Source organism: Gymnoscopelus braueri (genome assembly GCF_963280865.1).
Source record: "Gymnoscopelus braueri genome assembly, chromosome: 1".
Lineage (NCBI taxonomy): Eukaryota > Metazoa > Chordata > Actinopteri > Myctophiformes > Myctophidae > Gymnoscopelus > Gymnoscopelus braueri.
In genome coordinates this window covers 6,321,661-6,340,097 of record NC_137603.1, presented here as the reverse complement: position 1 = coordinate 6,340,097, position 18,437 = coordinate 6,321,661, and the positions used below count along the sequence as shown (strand labels likewise).

Sequence of the window (18,437 nt, the reverse complement as noted above, 5' to 3'; positions counted from 1 at the left end):
AATATTTTTGCCTCTTCCTTATATTATTAGAACATTTCGGCAATGTTTGACCAGTTTTATAGTATAGTTTGTTGATTACCTTTGATGCAGTAATAGTATTTTTTCGTTTCTATTTTCTTTTTTTTATGTTTAAAAAGGTTTTAAAAGTCCTAAAATTGTCACTTCACTGTCATCTGGGGACCCCCCCCCCCAAAAAAATCATGCAGGAACCCCCACAGGTTGAGAACCACTGCTATAGAGCACATCTCCTAAATCACGCTCTCTTCCGCAAATGCGAAAAGGTCAACCATACGGTATGTTGTTGTACAAATGCTATTCACCCCCGCACCTTTCTCGTATCCTTTTGCCTGTAACCCACGACTGACACAGCCCTGGGGTAGGCCACCCAGCCTGGCGAAGGCCTGCGCTCCGTGGAGTGCCCTTTAGGGGGTACTAAGTGAAAAATCGTTACGCGGCGGATAAAAGCATGAAATTTGATACAGATGTCCCTTGGGTCATCCTAAAACATCCTAGAAGGGGTGCCCAAAAAAATCTTAAACAGGAAGTGAGTTATGGACAAAATCCAAAATGGCCACCTAAACTGTTGACCGTTGACTCAAAAGACACCAAAATAATCTCCAAAAAGCATAAAATGTGGCACACATGTCCCTTGGGTCATCCTAAGACATCCTAGAAGGGGTGCCCAAAAAAATCTGAAACAGGAAGTGAGTTATTGACCAAATTGAAAATGGCCGCCTATTGTTGTCGATTGACTCAAAAGACAACTAAAGAATCTCCAAAAAGTATAAAATGTGTCACACATGTCCCTTGGGTCATCCTAAGACATCCTAAAAGGGGTGCCCAAAAAAGTCTTCAACAGGAAGTGAGTTATTGACTAAATTGAAAATGGCCGCCTACAGTGCTGGCGATTGACTCAAAAAGCCTATAGAATCTCCAAAAAGCATACAATTTGGCACATATGTCCCTTGGGTCATCCTAACACATCCTAGAAGGGGTGCCCAAAATAATCTGAAACAGGAAGTGAGTTATTGACTAAATTGAAAATGGGCGCTTACAGTGTTGAAATATGATGCAAGATACCTAAAGAATCTCATAAAAGCATGAAATGTGGTACAAATGTCCCTTGGGTGATCTGAACAAGGGGTGCCCAAAAAAAAGCACAAAAAAAAAGGTTTTAAACAGGAAGTGACCGCCTAAAGCAGTTGACACAAAAGAAAACATAAAGGGACGTCATAAAAGTGTATAATTTGGTACGTACATTGAGTGCTTCTTAATATATCCTAGAAGAGGTTATTTATTTGCTTGTTTATTAAACTTTTTAGGAAGGGACCATGTTGAAGAAATTCTAAATGGCTGTTTAAACAGTTGACCATGGCAGTCTGCATATTATGCAGACTCAATACGACAGGTTATGCAGTGCCTGCCGTCTACCTTCTGTTTTCATTTCTACATCACTTATTCATTTTACTTTCTGCATTCTTTTTTTATTGTACTCTTTGAATCTTCTTTATTTATCTAACTCTCTGCATATTCTTATTTATTTTACTCTGCATCTTATCTTACTCTGCATATTCTTATTTTACTCTCTGCATCTTATTTATTTTGCACTCTACATCTTCTTGCTTGTTTTACGCTCTATCTTCTCATGTATTTTCTTCTTGATCATTACTGTTTTTTTGTGATTAGTGTTTAGTAACTAGTACATGTATTCATGTGTGCCATTTCGCAATTACCAGCACATTGGCATAATGCTCTGCAAGGTAACCCAGCATCCCGGCATCTACACTTTCTTGAACAGAAGGGCTCAGCTTTGCCGCCACACTTGAGTTCTCTACAAACTTAAGCAGCCTCTGGCAAGAGTGTCCATAAAGGTGTCCACGAATCAGCGACTTTAATCCATCCATATTTGTCAGGAGATGGTAGAGATTGCATAGCTTTCAGGCTTCTGGACCAAATGCCAGATTGGCTGCTCGATTTGAATATTGTAGCAGTGCAGCCCGTGTGGGAGGAGTGTTTTCCATTGAGAGACTATTAAAACTTTTTTTGGCACCCCTTAGGATGCATTCAGATCACCCAAGGGACATTTGTACCAAATTTCATGCTTTTATATGAGATTATTTTTTATGAGTGTCTTTTGCATCGTCTGTCAACACTGTACACGGCCATTTTCAATTTAGTCAATAACTCACTTCCTGTTTCAGATAATTTCAGGCACCCCTTCTAGGATGTCTTAGGATGACCCAAGGGACATGTATGCCAAATTGTATGCTTTTATGAGATTCTTTAGTTGTCTTTTGAGTCAATGGATAACACTGTAGGCGGCCATTTTCAATTTTGTCAATAACTCAGTTCCTGCTTAAGATTTTTTTGGGCACCCCTTCTAGGATGTCTTAGGATGACCAAAAGGACATGTGTGCCAAATTGTATGCTTTTATGAGATTCTTTAGTTGTCTTTTGAGTCAATCGACAACACTAGGCGGCCATTTTCAATTTAGTCCATAACTCACTTCCTGTTTCAGATTCCTTTGGGCACCCCTTCTAGGATGTCTTAGGATGACCCAAGGGACATATGTGCCAAATTTTATGCTTTTTGGAGATTCTTTTGGTGTCTTTTGAGTCAACGGTCAACAGTTTAGGTGGCCATTTTGAATTTTGTCCATAACTCACTTCCTGTTTGAGATTTTTTTGGGCACCCCTTCTAGGATGTTTTAGGATGACCCAAGGGACATCTGTATCAAATTTCATGCTTTTATCCGCCGCGTAACGATTTGGCCATTTTTTGTGCTTAGTACCCCCTACTACTTTAGTTAATGTATACAATGGGAAGCTCCAACCAATGTTTCTATGTTGATAATACAATCTAATGAGCTTGTGAGGCTTCTTGTCTTGTCCTTTTTGTGGTTCTCTCAGACAAAACACAGCAACACAATTACTAGATTTTTATTTTGTTTATAATCACAATCATTAAAATGAATGAATTAAAAGTAGTTCATGAGCAGGTTAAAGTATTTAGACACTCTTCCCAGATCCTGTACCAAACTCTACACTAACCATTAAATAAAGTGAAGTAATTAAACCACATCAAACTCATGTCTGAACTTAACCACCTGCAAGCTACAACTATTTGATCACACCTCTGATCAATAGACATGATAGAACAAATATTCACTGCAAATCATTTCAGATCAAGTGGTGTCAAATCACCTGCTATAAGAGTGAACTTGAGAAGTGATCGTTTCAGCTTACACTTTTACAATAATTAATAGGATTACATGCATTTAAATAATACAACAACATAACAAATAGCTGAATAATTTGATACTACATACTATTACACACAGGTCTGGTAAGAGCTCTATCCTGCTCTCAGAACCCCTTGAAGCATGGCAGTTTCCCAGCTTTGTAGATGTAGAGCAAAGGATGAGCAAACCCTGACATCATAACAATTGTATATGTGATGGACTTAGCAACTTGGATGGAATTAGTCAGATACATTACAGCATTAGTAATTTGGCTCAGTATAGTCACTACCATTACTATCAAGCTGATCTGAATAATTGTAAAAGCTCTTCTCTTCATATCATTTCCCTCCCCTCTGTCCCTCTGTCCTTCTCCTGGTCCAGGCTGTTTCAGAGCTCTGAGGACCGAGAAGCAGCAAAAAGACATCACAGAAATGTACACAGTGCTAAAGCACAGAGAGATGTAACCCACCACTGTAATTGGCAAAAACAGTAACGAGCTGAATGCAAGACTCATCAGCCAGACAACACAGCAACAGGCCACCCTGTACCGAAGAGCTTTGTACCTGAGAAATACCACAGGGTGAACCACCGCTATGTAACGCTCCACACAGATACAACACTGGAACCATGGAACAGAGAAGTAAAAGACAAAAGTTATGGCAAAGCCTATACATTTGGAAACAATTGTGTTGCGGGTGAAGAGCCATGCTAAGTTAAAGACAGGGGCCAGGTAAGAGATGATCAAAGAAACAGTCAGGTTGAGATAAAAGAACTCTGAGGCTATAGTCCCACCAGCTCCACTCAGTATCAGCCACACAACGTAGCTGTTGATGGGGAGACCCAGGATGATGTAGATAGAGTTGAAAGCAGTTAGTAGTGCCAGATAGGTGTCGATCTCTGAGGATATGAAGGGGATGGAGGAGTTGGTGCCATTTCCCTGTGTGTCGATGTCGATCATCTTAAGGCTGGGCGTGTGCGCTGCAACTGGTTCTGAAGAGAAAAACATATTGGCTGGTTTTGAGTGCAATGTAACATTGACACAACTAAACAATTTAAACAACTCTTCTGAAAATAACAACTATTCTAATGAACAATGAACACAAGGTTAAAGTGATCTTACGTTTTAGATGCCAGCAGAGAGTCTCAGATATCTGAGTCGGGTGTTATGGTGAAGTCTCTTCTTCAGACAATCACTGTCTTCCTAATAGCAAATCCTCCAAATGATGATCTCTCTACTTAGCCTCCTCTAACCATTCCCTTCCTTGCGCCTCCTTCCTCTGTACTGCTTGTTGTACAGCTGCACTTATGAGCATTGTCATTTGATGGTTATGCCATTCCATGGAAATAACAATCGCCCGGTCATTATGCAAACTTTGTCCTTGGTTGGATAAACAGGGATATGCAGATCATTTGTTTATCATGTATACTCATGTAGCCTTTACTTGCCCTGGATTGATGGGTGAAGAATGAAAGAACAGAGAGGGTGTTAGTGCTGGTAAAGACCCTGACAGATAGAAAGCATCAAAGGTGATCTTCACAATCACATATGAGGCCACCTGTTCACCATGATTTTTTTGATTGAAATTATTCACAACTAGATATTCTGTCCGCTTTATGGCCGTTTGAAGCATTAAACACTGATGTAGTGGACCGTATGTTCTGCAATGTACGTTGTTTAGTATGACCGTAATGCCAGACCCCTGAACAGTGTTTGTGACAAGTTTGGTGTCGATCGGAGCAACAGTGCAGATTGACAACATGTGAACCCTGGCAGCAGTAAGCTGGTTTGTACAACGTGGCCCCTGGTGGGAATATTCCCCTGAGCAGTTTGGTGTGGATTGGAACAAACGTCCACTGTCAGTCCACCGTGCACCGTTTTCGGGTCTTTTTATGCTTTTATTGATGTAGGACAGTAGACTGACAGGAAATGGAGAGAGAAAGAGTGACACGCAGCAATAGCCGCCTGGATCAGGAGTCGAACCAGCAACGTGCTGTCAGGCTACATTGAGCCTAGGTAACCGGACCGCTACACCAGAGGTGTAGGCAATTTTAATATAGGATATGAACTGAACTGGATGTAAACAAATGTGAGGCACGTACAGTAGCTAACACATGCACACAAACACACAAACTCGCTCATACGCGTGCCAGGCTCAGATGCCAGGCTCACTGGTAGACCTGGCATCCTATAGTGTCCATAGTTTCAATGTACAGATTATTGATTATTTTTATATTATACTGTTTAGACTGATGATAGGTTCTTGGTTTACATATGATCCTAGATTACCATTTCTATGCATTTGATGTATTACCTTGTGTTTACCTTGATTAAACTGTAAATCACTCTGTATTAATAACTAAATGCCCAAATTGTAAATTGTACAAGCTGGGGCTGTTCTGTTTACTTTAGGCTACTCTCTCTGCATTCTGCCTGGCCCCCGACCAGCAAAGCTCAACGTGCGAAGCAAGTAGTTTCACAGATAAAGGAGGGGGTGTGTGGTGTGTGTGTTGATATAATTTAATTCCGGATTGGGTGGGTGGGTGTGGCTAGTGATCAGGGGTAGTTATGGGGGTGATCTGGGGTAGTCATGGGGGTGATCTGGGGTAACCATGGGGGTGTTCTGGGGTAGCCATGGGGGTGATCTGGGGTAGCCATGGGGGTGTTCTGGGGTAGCCATGGGGGTGTTCTGGGGTAGCCATGGGGGTGATCTGGGGTAGCCATGGGGGTGATCTGGGGTAGCCATGGGGGTGTTCTGGGGTAACCATGGGGGTGTTCTGTGGTAGCCATGGGGGTGATCTGGGGTAGCCATGGGGGTGATCTGGGGTAGTCATGAGGGTGATCTGGGGTAGCCATGGGGGTGGTCTCGGGTAGTCATGCTCCATACAGGTTTTAAACATAGGGGAAGCCATTGCTTCGATGGCTCCATTGATCAGGTACCAGTGCTACAAGCTTGTGAGCTTCCAGATTGCCTATTTTCGGTATATTTGAAATAGGGCTTTACTGTAAGTGGTCACTTAACGTGCAATAAGTGGTAAAACTTTTCTGTTTTCTTCGTTTCCACCATTCTTCTGCACTGTGATTTTATGCTCTTATTTTCCTGATATAATTCTTCTTTCCATGTATATATGCTAACGCTGGTTGCTTGTTTCTCTCCCAGAACCTGGCAACTTGGTGTTGCCAGGTAGAGAAACAAGCAACCAGTGTTAAATCGTTCGGCATTAGCGGTAGCCTCTCAGGAACTTTCAGCGCATGTTTGACTATCATGAGACTCTACAATGAGTAGTAGTAGAGAAAAAAATAACTTTGCATCGGTTATAATAGACGAATTTCCCTAAGCCACGTGCTCCCATTATGCCAACGGAGGGGGTTGAAAAAATGACGACAGGGGAATCTCTGGAAAAAACAACGCCACTTTTTACGTCAGTAGGTGAGTAACGACACATCAAAGATAACACTTAAAATGTCCGGATTTCTCCTTTAAAGAGGTACAACCCACACACCAAGCCATGGTGAAGACGTCTTTATTTGAAGAAAGCAGACATTTTGATCTGATGTAGATCTTCATGTCAAATCACCAGCAGCATCAGCTCCAGACTGATAGTTTTTTTTATGAGAATAAAAAAGTAAGCTTTTGAAAATGTTCAGGAAATGCTGTTCTATATTTGTTATATTTTTTCAGATCCACACCATGGAAAGAATATAGTGGAGTGATTTCACTGTTGAGCTTTTCAGACACAAACTACTCTACATGATGTTCTGTTTAAGTGCCTCACTTGCAGTGGTGGAAAGTAACTAAGTACAAGTATATAAATTACACATATTAACCAAAAATAAAATAATGTCAGAGCAACATTTACCCCATAGACTCCTCCCCACCACCCCTTTTTAATCACTAACTTGCTAACCCAGTGGTTCCCATTTTTTTTTAGCTCGAGACTCAAAACTACCCAAAATAGTGAAAATAGCCGGAGTTGTGAGCTTGTAGATCTGCTATTTTCACTATTTCTTAAAATACGTTTTTTTCTAATTCATGGTTATTTAATTTTTTTCGCATTTATTTATGACATTATTTTGAAAGTTTTTTTAATTTTTTTTTTTTTAATGTTTGGAAATCTTTTGAAATAATAATAACAATAATTAAAAACAAAATGTATAGTAAACAAAAAAATAAAGGTATATTTATTTAGTCACGACACATAAATAGGTCCCCACCCACTGTTTTGTAAGAGTGACTGCATGGTCCACAATGTCAAATGCCTCAGGAGTCACGTTCACTTACAGGGACTGGTACCTCTGGATATGAGGGGTGGGTGTGGTTGTGGAGGTAAGAGGGGGGCTGGAAGTCCAGGGAGTCCTGGGCTGTCCCCCTCTCCCCTGTAAAGATGTGATGGAGCTCCAGACTCTGGGACCGAGGTGGGCCATCAGGTCTATGAGAAAGATGGTCTCTTCAGTGGAGATACAGTGAAGAGACATGGCCTCTTATGGGCCTGGAGGGTGTGGGGGTCCATAAAGAACGGTCAGACACTACAGGGCGTCTAGGCAGGGGTGGTGGAGGGGTGTAGCGGGGATAGGGTCTTTTTAGTCTGTCTGTCCGTCTGTAAACAGCTAATGTCAGGCACCGCTGGACCGAACGGTGTGAAACTTTGCAAGCTAACTCCCAGGAGGCCAAGGAAGAACTGACCCCCCAAATGTTTCAAATCAGCCTCATGGTGGCGCTATCAATGGTTGCAACAAAGCCCTGGGTAGGTAACCCGGCCTTGCGGGTGTCTGCGCCCCAAGGAGCACACTTTTCTAGTATTTTTCTAAACAACAGCCGGAAGCCAGGAACACTTCTTTGTGTAGTTGTCTAAATGGTCTAAATGTGTTAAGTTGTTACATGAAATAAGTGGTAAAATCCTGTCTCTTTGCCACTGGCTTTTATTTTAGTTATGTTCAAACGTCCTTTAATAATGTGTTATGCTCTGTGTCTTGATGTCTTAATGCTTCATGTTTTATGTAAAGCACTTATTGAAATGCGATGCTAAACAAATGAACTATCCTCGCCTAAGCCTTGCTTTTTATTTGCCATGCAGCCTCGTGTGTGTGTTTTCTGAAACGACGCATCTGTGTCAGTGTTGCCAGGTCTGGTTTTTCTAATCGACTTTGGGCTTGTTTTTCTGTAAAGCTGCTTGTAAATATTGATAGTTGCAGGGTGCCAAAATGACCTTGTTTAAACCAGTGGTTCTCAAAAATGTTCAAGTCATTTGTATTGTTGAAATGTTTAAAAAATCACTTTGTCACTTTTTTGTCACTTATTTCACAATAGTTTTTTTTTTAAATAGCAGATCTACAAGCGCACAACGCGCCATATCTCCTGCCGTTGTGAGCTTGTCGATCGGCTATTTTTAAATATCCGATGCACATAGGTTTAAAGTGCTCATGTAGCCTATAATAGTCACTTCTTTTGGGCTTGTTTTCATAGAGCTGGTTGCTTATTATTTCTCTCGCAAAATCTGGCAACACTGATCTGTTTGTGACATTCAAATAATGATTGATGTGCTGCTCCATGATGCATCCATCACCTGCCTGTTACAACAACAGCAGCAGAATGACCCGTGGACACATGAGGTCACTATGTAAAGTTCTGACTCCACCTGACAACGTGTTTGAACTGGAGCGAGGCCGATTGGAGCTGTTGTTGTTGTTGTTGTTGTTGTTGTTGTTGTTGTTGTTGTTGTTGTTGTTGTCACCACAACGGATACAGGATAGGTGGGCATTGGGGACATCTGTGCACCTCGATGTAAAATTGGCTATTTTGTCAAAAATGTAAAAAAAAAAAAAAAAAAAGGTCTTAAGAAATGTAAAGTATCCATGATGTGAACAGGCACGGTACATCATTATCAGACTTAATTTCATCCTTCTACTTCTTGTTTATGCCCCAAAATGACTGGATATACAGGTTTTTGTAGAAATTGTAGAAATATTAGACCTTAATTGTCAAATATTATATAATAAGCATGTTCTAATCATGCATAAATTGCTTGTATAAAGTCCACTGACCCCCATCTGAAATTATAATTATTGCCAGGGACCCCTGTTACAGATTTGTGTCATTAAAATGATTCCAAAATATTCCACATGAAAACAGCCGATTTACAAGCTCAGTTTCCAGAGCTTGTAGATCGGCTATTTTCAAATAGCCGATGCATATTGGTTTAAAGTGCTCATGTGGCCTATATAATATTCCCTTCTTTTTGGGCTTGTTTTCATAGACCTTATTGCTTATTTCTCTCGCAAAATCTGGTAACACGGTTTACTGCAGAGATGTGCTGCTTCACCAGCAATGATGGGAAGTACTGTAACTAAGTACATTTACTCAAGTAATGAGGTATAGCCTACTTTTACTTGACTTGAGTATTTCCTCAGGTACAGACCTGTATAAGGGTCCATTTGGAACCCCCTCAAGGAACCTTGAGGTTCCCCGGACCCCACTTTGAGAACCACTGTGATAGAAGATAAGTACCGGTGATCTACTAATTCTACAATGGCGACTGAACTCAGAACAATTAATCGGGGCGTTGAAGGCCAGGTGGTTAAGGCGTGTCCCACATTAGCTCCGATCGGAACCTCTCCCTCCACTATATAGTTCAGAGCTATCATGGAGGATGAGTTTCCAAACGGGGCTAGAGCTAGTCCCACAGAGGCTTTGGTGCCTGAAAACCCTAAACTTGACACATAAGGCAAGTTTCTACAAAGGGGAAATCATATAACCCTAGATTTTTGCCGACCTAAAAAAAGGAAAAATGCCTGGCACGATGCAACGTTGATAATGCTTTGTTCTGGTGCTACCATGGCATTCTGTTCCATCCTGGTGCTCTATATTCTGATAGTAATCATTACTGTAGAGTGTTTGTTCAGTAACAGTGTTAAATAGCTCTATTTTCTAATAGTAAGTATTGCTATATAGTGTTTGTTCAGTAACAGTGTTAAATAGCTCTATATTCTGATAGTAATCATTACTGTAGAGTGTTTGTTCAGTAACAGTGTTAAATAGCTCTATATTCTGATAGTAATCATTGCTATTGAGTGTTCGTTCAGTAACAGTGTTAAATAGCTCTATTTTCTAATAGTAATTATTGCTATATAGTGTGTGTTCAGTAAAGGTGTTAAATAGATCTATATTCTAATAGTAATTACAGGGGTCTATCCAGCTTGGAGAGATCTCTGCTTTTTTAAATATTCACAACCAATAATTCTGGATGAAGTGGGATCTTTACTAAAGTTGTATTTGTCTCTAATGTTACATGTTCCATCACAATCATGTAAAATAATTACAATTAAAAGTAGTTCCTGAAGGGGTCAAATTATTTAGACCGTGGATACTAATCCATCAGACACCATTGGTAAAGGAAATGCTATTAATTGGTGTCAGAGCATGTCTTGGTGGACACCCTTCACAGATCCTCTACCAAACTCTACACTAACTCTTAAATAAAGTGAAGTAATTAAGCCACATCAAACTCATGTCTAAACATCCACCTGCAACCTACTAACCATTTGATCACACCTCTGATCAATAAACAGAACACAGATGATCTGATGGTTAAATATTCACTAACAATCATTTCAGATAAAGTGAAATGAAAATATCTGCTATTTTCACTAGTTCCAGTCCCGGGCAAACGTCTGATTTCTCTTTCGGGTCTTAAGCTAAAGGTTTTGGGAACCACTGCCCTAGAACACACCTCCAAAATCACGTTCTTTCCACAAATGTGTAAAGGTCAACCATACGTTGTTGTACAAATGATATTCACCCCCGCAGCTTCCTTGCATCCTTTTGCCTGTAACCCACGACTGACACAGCCCTGGGGTAGGCCACCCAGCCTGGCGAAGGCCTGCACTCCGTGGAGTGCATTTTAGTTAATGTATACAATGGGAAGCTTTTTGTGGTTCTCTCAGACAAAACACAGCAACAACATTTTTATTTTGTTTGCAATCACACTCATAATGTAGATGTATTTAAAATTGATTTATTAAAAGTAGTTCATGAGCAGGTTAAAATATTTAGACACTCTTTCCAGATCCTGTACCAAACTCTACACTAACCATTAAATAAAGTGAAGTAATTAAACCACATCAAACTCATGTCTGAACTTAACCACCTGCAAGCTACAACCATTTGATCACACCTCTGATCAATAAACAAATATTCGCTGCAAATCATTTCAGATAAAGTGGTGTCAAATCACCTGCTATAAGAGTGAACTTGAGAAGTGATCGTTTCAGCTTACACTTTTACAATAATTAATAGGATTACATGCATTTTTTTGTATCATCATGAATAATAATGTTACAATTATAATTTCATTTCATTTTCATAATACATTTTTCTGTACCATTAGTAATTCAATATGCAACACCATAACAAATGGCTGAATAATTTGATACTACATACTATTACACACAGGTCTGGTAAGAGCTCTATCCTTCTCTCAGAACCCCTTGAAGCATGGCAGTTTCCCAGCTTTGTAGATGTAGAGCAAAGGATGAGCAAACCCTGACACCATAACAATTGTATATGTGATGTAATTAGCAACTTGGATGGAATTAGTCAGATAAGTTACAACATTAGTAATTTGGCTCAGTATAGTCACCATCATTACTATCAAGCTGATCAGAATAATTTTAAAAGCTCTTCTCTTCATGTCATTTCCCTCCCCTCTGTCCCTCTGTCCTTCTCCTGGTCCAGGCTGTTTCAGAGCTCTGAGGACCGAGAAGCAGCAGAAAGACATCACAGAAATGCACACAACGCTAAAAACCAGAGAGATGTAATCCATTACTGTAATTGACCAAAACTGTAACGAGCTGAATGTAAGACTCATCAGCCAGACAACACAGCAACAGGCCACCCTGTACCGAAGAGCTTTGTACCTGAGAAATACCACAGGGTGAACCACCGCTATGTAACGCTCCACACAGATACAACACTGGAACCATGAAACAGAGAAATAAAAGACAAAAGTAAAGGCAAAAACTGAAAATTTGAAAACAATTGTGTTGCGTGTGAAGATCCATGCTAAGGTAAAGACAGATGCCAGGTAAGAGATGATCACAGATGTAGTCAGGTTGAGATAAAAGAACTCTGAGGCTATCGTCCCACCAGCTCCACTCAGTATCAGCCACACAACGTAGCTGTTGATGGGGAGACCCAGGATGATGTAAATAGAGTTGACAGCAGTTAGTAGTGCCTGATAGGTGTCGATCTCTGAGGATATGAAGGGGATGGAGGAGTTGGTGCCAATTCCCTGTGTGTCGTTCATTGTAAGGCTGTGCGTGTGCGCTGCAACTGGTTCAGAAGAGAAAAAACATATTGGCTGGATTTAAGTGCAATGTAACATTAACACAACTAAACATTTTGAACAACTCTTTTGAAAATAACAACTATTCTAATGAACAATGAACACAAGGTTAAAGTGATCTTACGTTTTTGATGCCAGCATAGAGTCTCAGATTTCTGAGTCGGGTGTTTTGGTGAAGTCTCTTCTTCAGACAGTCACTGTCTTCCTGATGGCAAATCCTCCAAATGATGTTCTCTCTACTTCGCCTCCTCTAACCATTCCCTTCCCTCCTCATCCTTCCTCTGTACTGCTTGTTGTACAACTGCACTCATGAGCTTTGTCACCTTTCTTTTGATAGTGGGTTGTCCATGGAAATGCATATTTAATCACCCGGTCACTATGCAAACTTTGCCTTTGGCTGGATAAACTCGGACAACAACGATGTGTTGATAATTTGTTTATCACACACCCATAGCCCCGTAGCTGTATCCACTGCTCCAATGAAAGTTGTTTTTCATCATGTGCAGAAAGCACTGATGCTGCTCTTACTATCATTATTATTGGTGGTGGTAATATTGATACTTTGAGCCTGGGATTCTCAAATCCTGTGTTGAGGGTCACACAAGTCACACGACTACTCTTTCTCTCTCTGTCTCTCTCTGTAATTATGGACAGTCAGCCCAATGTTTGACAATTAAGGAAAATAAATGCTTACTAATAGTTTTCTTCACAAATGTGTTCATAAAGGTGTCTACTATCACCTCTGAATTTGTTCCAACCCAAATCCTTTGGGAAACTATGTGGGAGCCAATCAAAGTTGGGGTACCTGGAGGGCCTGGGCAAACAACTGGGAATTTTTAAATCGGGCAATATGAACTTGTGGGATGTCTTATTATGGGTTTTCGGGGGTTCTGAATCCATTCCAGCCATTAGTTTTTAGTAAAACATTACTCCTGGCCATAACATCAGCGACGCCCACTTTTCAGTTGGCCTATCCATCAAATTGTGGTGGCCGTAATCATAGATATATAAAGGCTAGCCGCTCTATTCTGTGCCAGTTTTCCCAGCCGCAACGCTTGTTAAATACTGATAATGGAGCTGCGCCGCCCCAATAGGTTATTCTAGCACCTGCTCTACCAGTCACCATTATGCCGACGCTGTTATTTGCGCGTGGAGGTGTGCCCGTGGGCGTGTTGTTGCTATATCCCCCACATTGCAATTCTACAGACACACATGGGTACGGGTTTCGGGGGGGGTTAGTGGAATCTAATACCACCCGCTGGTTTATAAAATCACCCGTCAAGTGCACACAGACACTACAATGGCTTTGTGCGTTGGACCATGAGCCGTGTTGCCAGCCTTGGCGAGAAATAAGCAACCGCAGTCCGCAGGTCTATGAAAACAAAAAGAAGCAACTATAAGGCCACATGAGCACTTCAAACTACTAACTAGAGCTTTCATATCCCCTAAATATTTCAGCCCGGCTCGACTAGTAATTGACAAATTAGGCCCAGCCCAGCCCGTCAGTCATTTTTCTAAAGAAGCCTTATTTCTCATTAAATCTTGGTAATTCGTTAATTCTTCCAGAAGTCTATATTTTATTTAAAAAACAGCTTGGAGCAAATAGGGCTATATAAATATACACTGCCCCATAACCATTTTAAAAATGATTATGGTTATTCTATGAAATATATGTTTCATAGAATAACCGTAATCATTTTTGCGATGGAGAAATCACATCCAATGTTACCTTCTAATGCCCGCTGCCTGTGCTCTCATAGTGTCTCATTTGAAGAAATAATCCAACATTTACTTTGAGGTGAAAAAGACATGAAGAAAGCTCAATAGTCTGAAGATGTCATGTTATGGTTTAAACTTTAAAGGGGGCTGCTGCGTCATGACAAGACGGATTGATTGATTTGACCTACTTTTGGTTGCGCTGCCCTGTTGATTAATTATTTGGCATCAGCTGGGAATATATAACTATTTTAAATGGCTTTCATATACTCTTGGGGATCTGACTAATATGACAAGTTGCTTATTGTGAACACAATAGCCTACGCTACAAATTAATTAATATGTGAATTTATTTGGATGTAAAAAAAACGTAGACCCGGCTCAGCCGGTGCCGAAGGGCCGGGTCGGGTCCCGTTGGGTTTGGGCTAAAATCTTAAGCACTTAAATTTTTTATAAGATGAGCGGATCATAGTGATTTTCATTTTGGCTGCTGTCTCATTAAACCCATGCTGCGGGTGAATATTATATTATAGCCTATATTATATATATTAGCCTATATTATTATTATATTCCCCGCGTAAACGCTACGTTCATGACCCCCCAAAATAACCATATTTGAACTGGGGACCCCCCCATTTTGTTTGACTCGGTTCCACAGATAAATATTGTGAAAATAGCAGATCTACAAGCTCGCCAGGCGTTGGGTGCTCCATTGTGGTCTCGACCCACAGGTTGAGAACCACTGCATTAAAAGCTCCAAGCAAGTTACATGTCTAGTATGTTGTTGACCACGTAATGTAATGTTTTTGGTTTAGTGATAGGCTAATCCGTGGCGCGCGCGCGCCTCATTGTATGCTGTCCAAAATAACAGATCTGTAAGCTGTCGACACGACATGACGCAGCGCCGTTGATAGCTTGTATGTCTGTTATTTTGGGTAGGTAGGCGACGCACATATACGCATCGCAGCAATGTGTCTGGGTTTGAGAGGCTTTGATTGATGTAAACTTAAAGTTTAGCTCTGTTCGGGATTACTGAACAAAGGTGGATGATGAAAGATAACGGGGACAATATGGATGTAAGTTAACTTTAACTGCGTCACTTCAGAGGAAACTATGGAGCAACTTCAAAGATGTTTACACACCCCTGGAATCCATTAGAATGGTGGAAATAGAACGATAACAGCCAACGTGAGTACATAGGCTATAGACCTTTCCTAAAACTGTCCAATTTATTATACCCATGTGCTACTGTTTGTCTGTGTACCACGTAGGAGCGTTGTCGCAACATGATGTAATTAATTATTTGGGAGCAGCCGGTGTGTACCAATAGTATAAATATTTTAAATGGCTTTCATATACTATTCCGGATCTGACTAATATGACAAGCTTATTGTGAACACAATAGGCTACAAATTAATATAAAAATGTATTTGGATAAAATAAAATAAAAGAAGGAAAACAAGCCCAATGTGGCTTATAATAATCAGACCAGGCAACAGTGCAGAGACTGCAGACAGGGAGATAGGCTAGAGCATATATTGGATCGGGGATGACGGCTAGCGCAGTCTTCTCTTAAAGGCAATGGCTTCTGGCACGGTGATTGGTTTTATCATTGTAACGCCCAAACCACACCTATGCATAATGTAAGGGGTAGCTCAGGTGTTTGGCGGGTGAGAGGGGTGCCACAGAATACCGAATTTTGCGGGGAAACGCCTCTTGCCTAGTCCGAAATCCTTAATTAGTGGTTTGTTCAAATTTCACCCTGAATAGGGGCCTGCATGACTCACCCGCGCTGCTGGCCAATGGAGTACGACGTTGCCACATGGCGGCCATCTTGGGACGGTCATTCATAACATTATGTCTATGGTGCATATACTTTGAAATAACCATAGCGTGCTCAATTTTCATCCGATTTTCAAACGTTTTGGTGTGTTGTAAACACCAAAGATGTATTTATGATACTGCATATTTAATGTTATAAAAAAAAAAAACATGATTATAATTATAAGTATGCAGTATCATAACTACATCTTTGGTGTTTACAAAACACCAAACTGTTTGAAAATCGGATGAAAATTGAGCACGCTATGGTTATTTCAAAGTACATGCACCATAGACATAATGTTATGAATGACTGTTGCAAGATGGCCGTGGTTGAGCTACGCTTACGACGCCCCCTTGAGCCATCTAGCCTTTATATATATCTATGGCCGTAATTGTCACTTATTCCCACTATATATATCTATGGCCGTAATTGTCACTTATTCCCACTGAATCTTGGGGTACTTAGAAAGTCAAATAAAGGTACAAAAATTCAGAGGTGATAGTAGACACGAAAGCTATGAAGAAAGCTATTGGTAAGCATTTATTCTCCATAATTGTCAAACATTGGATAACTCTCCTTAACTACTCTCTCTCTCTCTCTCTCTCTCTCTCTCTCTCTCTCTCTCTCTCTCTCTCTCTCTCTCTCTCTCTCTCTCTCTCACACACACACACACACACACACACACAGATCTGCTGTATGTCCAGCTTAAAAATGGCCGCAGCCACCATTATGCTGGATATAAAAAAAAATATCTGTTTGTCTAAACAAAGTAGAAACAATTGTCCCAAATATATTGGGACAATTGTCATTTATAGTTATGGGATTACCTTAAAACAGCCTGGACTCATGAAATTATTTCAGAAGATTACAATAATAGATTAAAACAATAAATACAAATAAAAGTGTTTTCTTTATTTCTTGAAAGCTTTTATTAAATGGTTCTTAAGTGGTTAATTTGTGTGATGTATTTTTCTAGGTTTGGGTCCCGGGAGACGCCATATTTCTCTTTTGGGTCTCAAGACAAAACGTGTGAGAACCGCTGCCCTAAGCAGACCAGTGACATCTGCTGAAAGTTGGGGTACATGTAATCTTATGCGGGAACATTTGCAAATGTTTAACCCTGCCTTGTGTGAGGGTTCAAATTAGGTTATTTTATCATGATTGTAGATCAATTGCAGGGATTTGTCTTGCACCAATACCACTCCTTGGCAGAAAAACTGCCAACCCCACTTTCCCAGTCATCACAAACATTAAAAAGTTGCTTTATTCGTTCATTTCAATTTCTCAAACTCCGGGATATTGCTCCACAATGTCAAATTCCTCAGGGGTCAAGGTCACTTAGAGCAGTGGTTCTCAACATGTGGGTTGGGACCCCAAGGGGGGCAAGATTTTTGGGGGTTCCCCAGATGGCAGTGAAGTGACAATTTAAGGACTTTTAAGACCTTTTTAAATACAGTGAAGTAATTAAACCACATCAAACTCATGTCTGAACTTAACCACCTGCAAACAACCATTTGATCACATCTCTGATCAATAGACATGATAGAACAAATATGCACTGCAAATCATTTAAGATTAAGTGGATTCAAATCACCTGCTATAAGAGTGAACTTGAGAAGTGATCGTTTCAATTCACACTTTTAAAATTATTAATAGGATTACATGCATTTTTTTATATCATCATGAACAACAATGTTACACTTAAAATTTCATTTTCATATTAGATTTTTTTTTGTATTTCAATAAACAACAACATAACAAATAGCTGAATAATTTGAATCAGTTTGTCTGACACAGTGGAGGATATAGATTCAATTTCAAACGTATTCAAACGTACACAGGTCTTGTAAGAGATCTATCCTGCTTTCAGAACCCCTTGAAGCATGGCAGTTTCCCAGCTTTGTAGATGTAGAGCAAAGGATGAGCAAACAATGACATCATAACAATTGTATATGTGATGAGCATCCTGGAAGGGTCAGATTAGTTAAAACATCAGTAATATGGCTCAGTATAGTCACCATCATCACTATCAAGCTGATCAGAATAATTTTAAAAGCCCTTCTCTTCATGTCATTTCCCTCCCCTCTGTCCCTCTGTCCCTCCTGGTCCAAGCTGTTTCAGAGCTCTGAGGACCGAAAAGCAGCAGAAATACATCACAGAAATGCACACAATGCTAAAGCCCAGAGAGATGTAACCCAACACTGGTTTTGACCAAAACCGCAACGAGCTGAATGCAAGACAGATCAGCCAGGCAACACAGCAACAGGCCACCCTGTACCAAAGAGCTTTGTACCTGAAAAATACCACAGGGTGAA

General features: G+C 40.4%; 1 long non-coding RNA gene across 1 annotated transcript in view; it reads right to left on the bottom strand.

Moving 5' to 3' along the window:
* The window catches only part of LOC308089856, a 390,353-nt gene extending 374,287 nt beyond the window's left edge, over window positions 1-16,066 (bottom strand). The window contains exon 1 of the long non-coding RNA XR_013933566.1: window positions 15,696-16,066. This is a non-coding gene — a long non-coding RNA (uncharacterized lncRNA). The remainder of the gene's footprint in view (window positions 1-15,695) is intronic.
* Window positions 16,067-18,437: the final 2,371 nt, after the last annotated feature.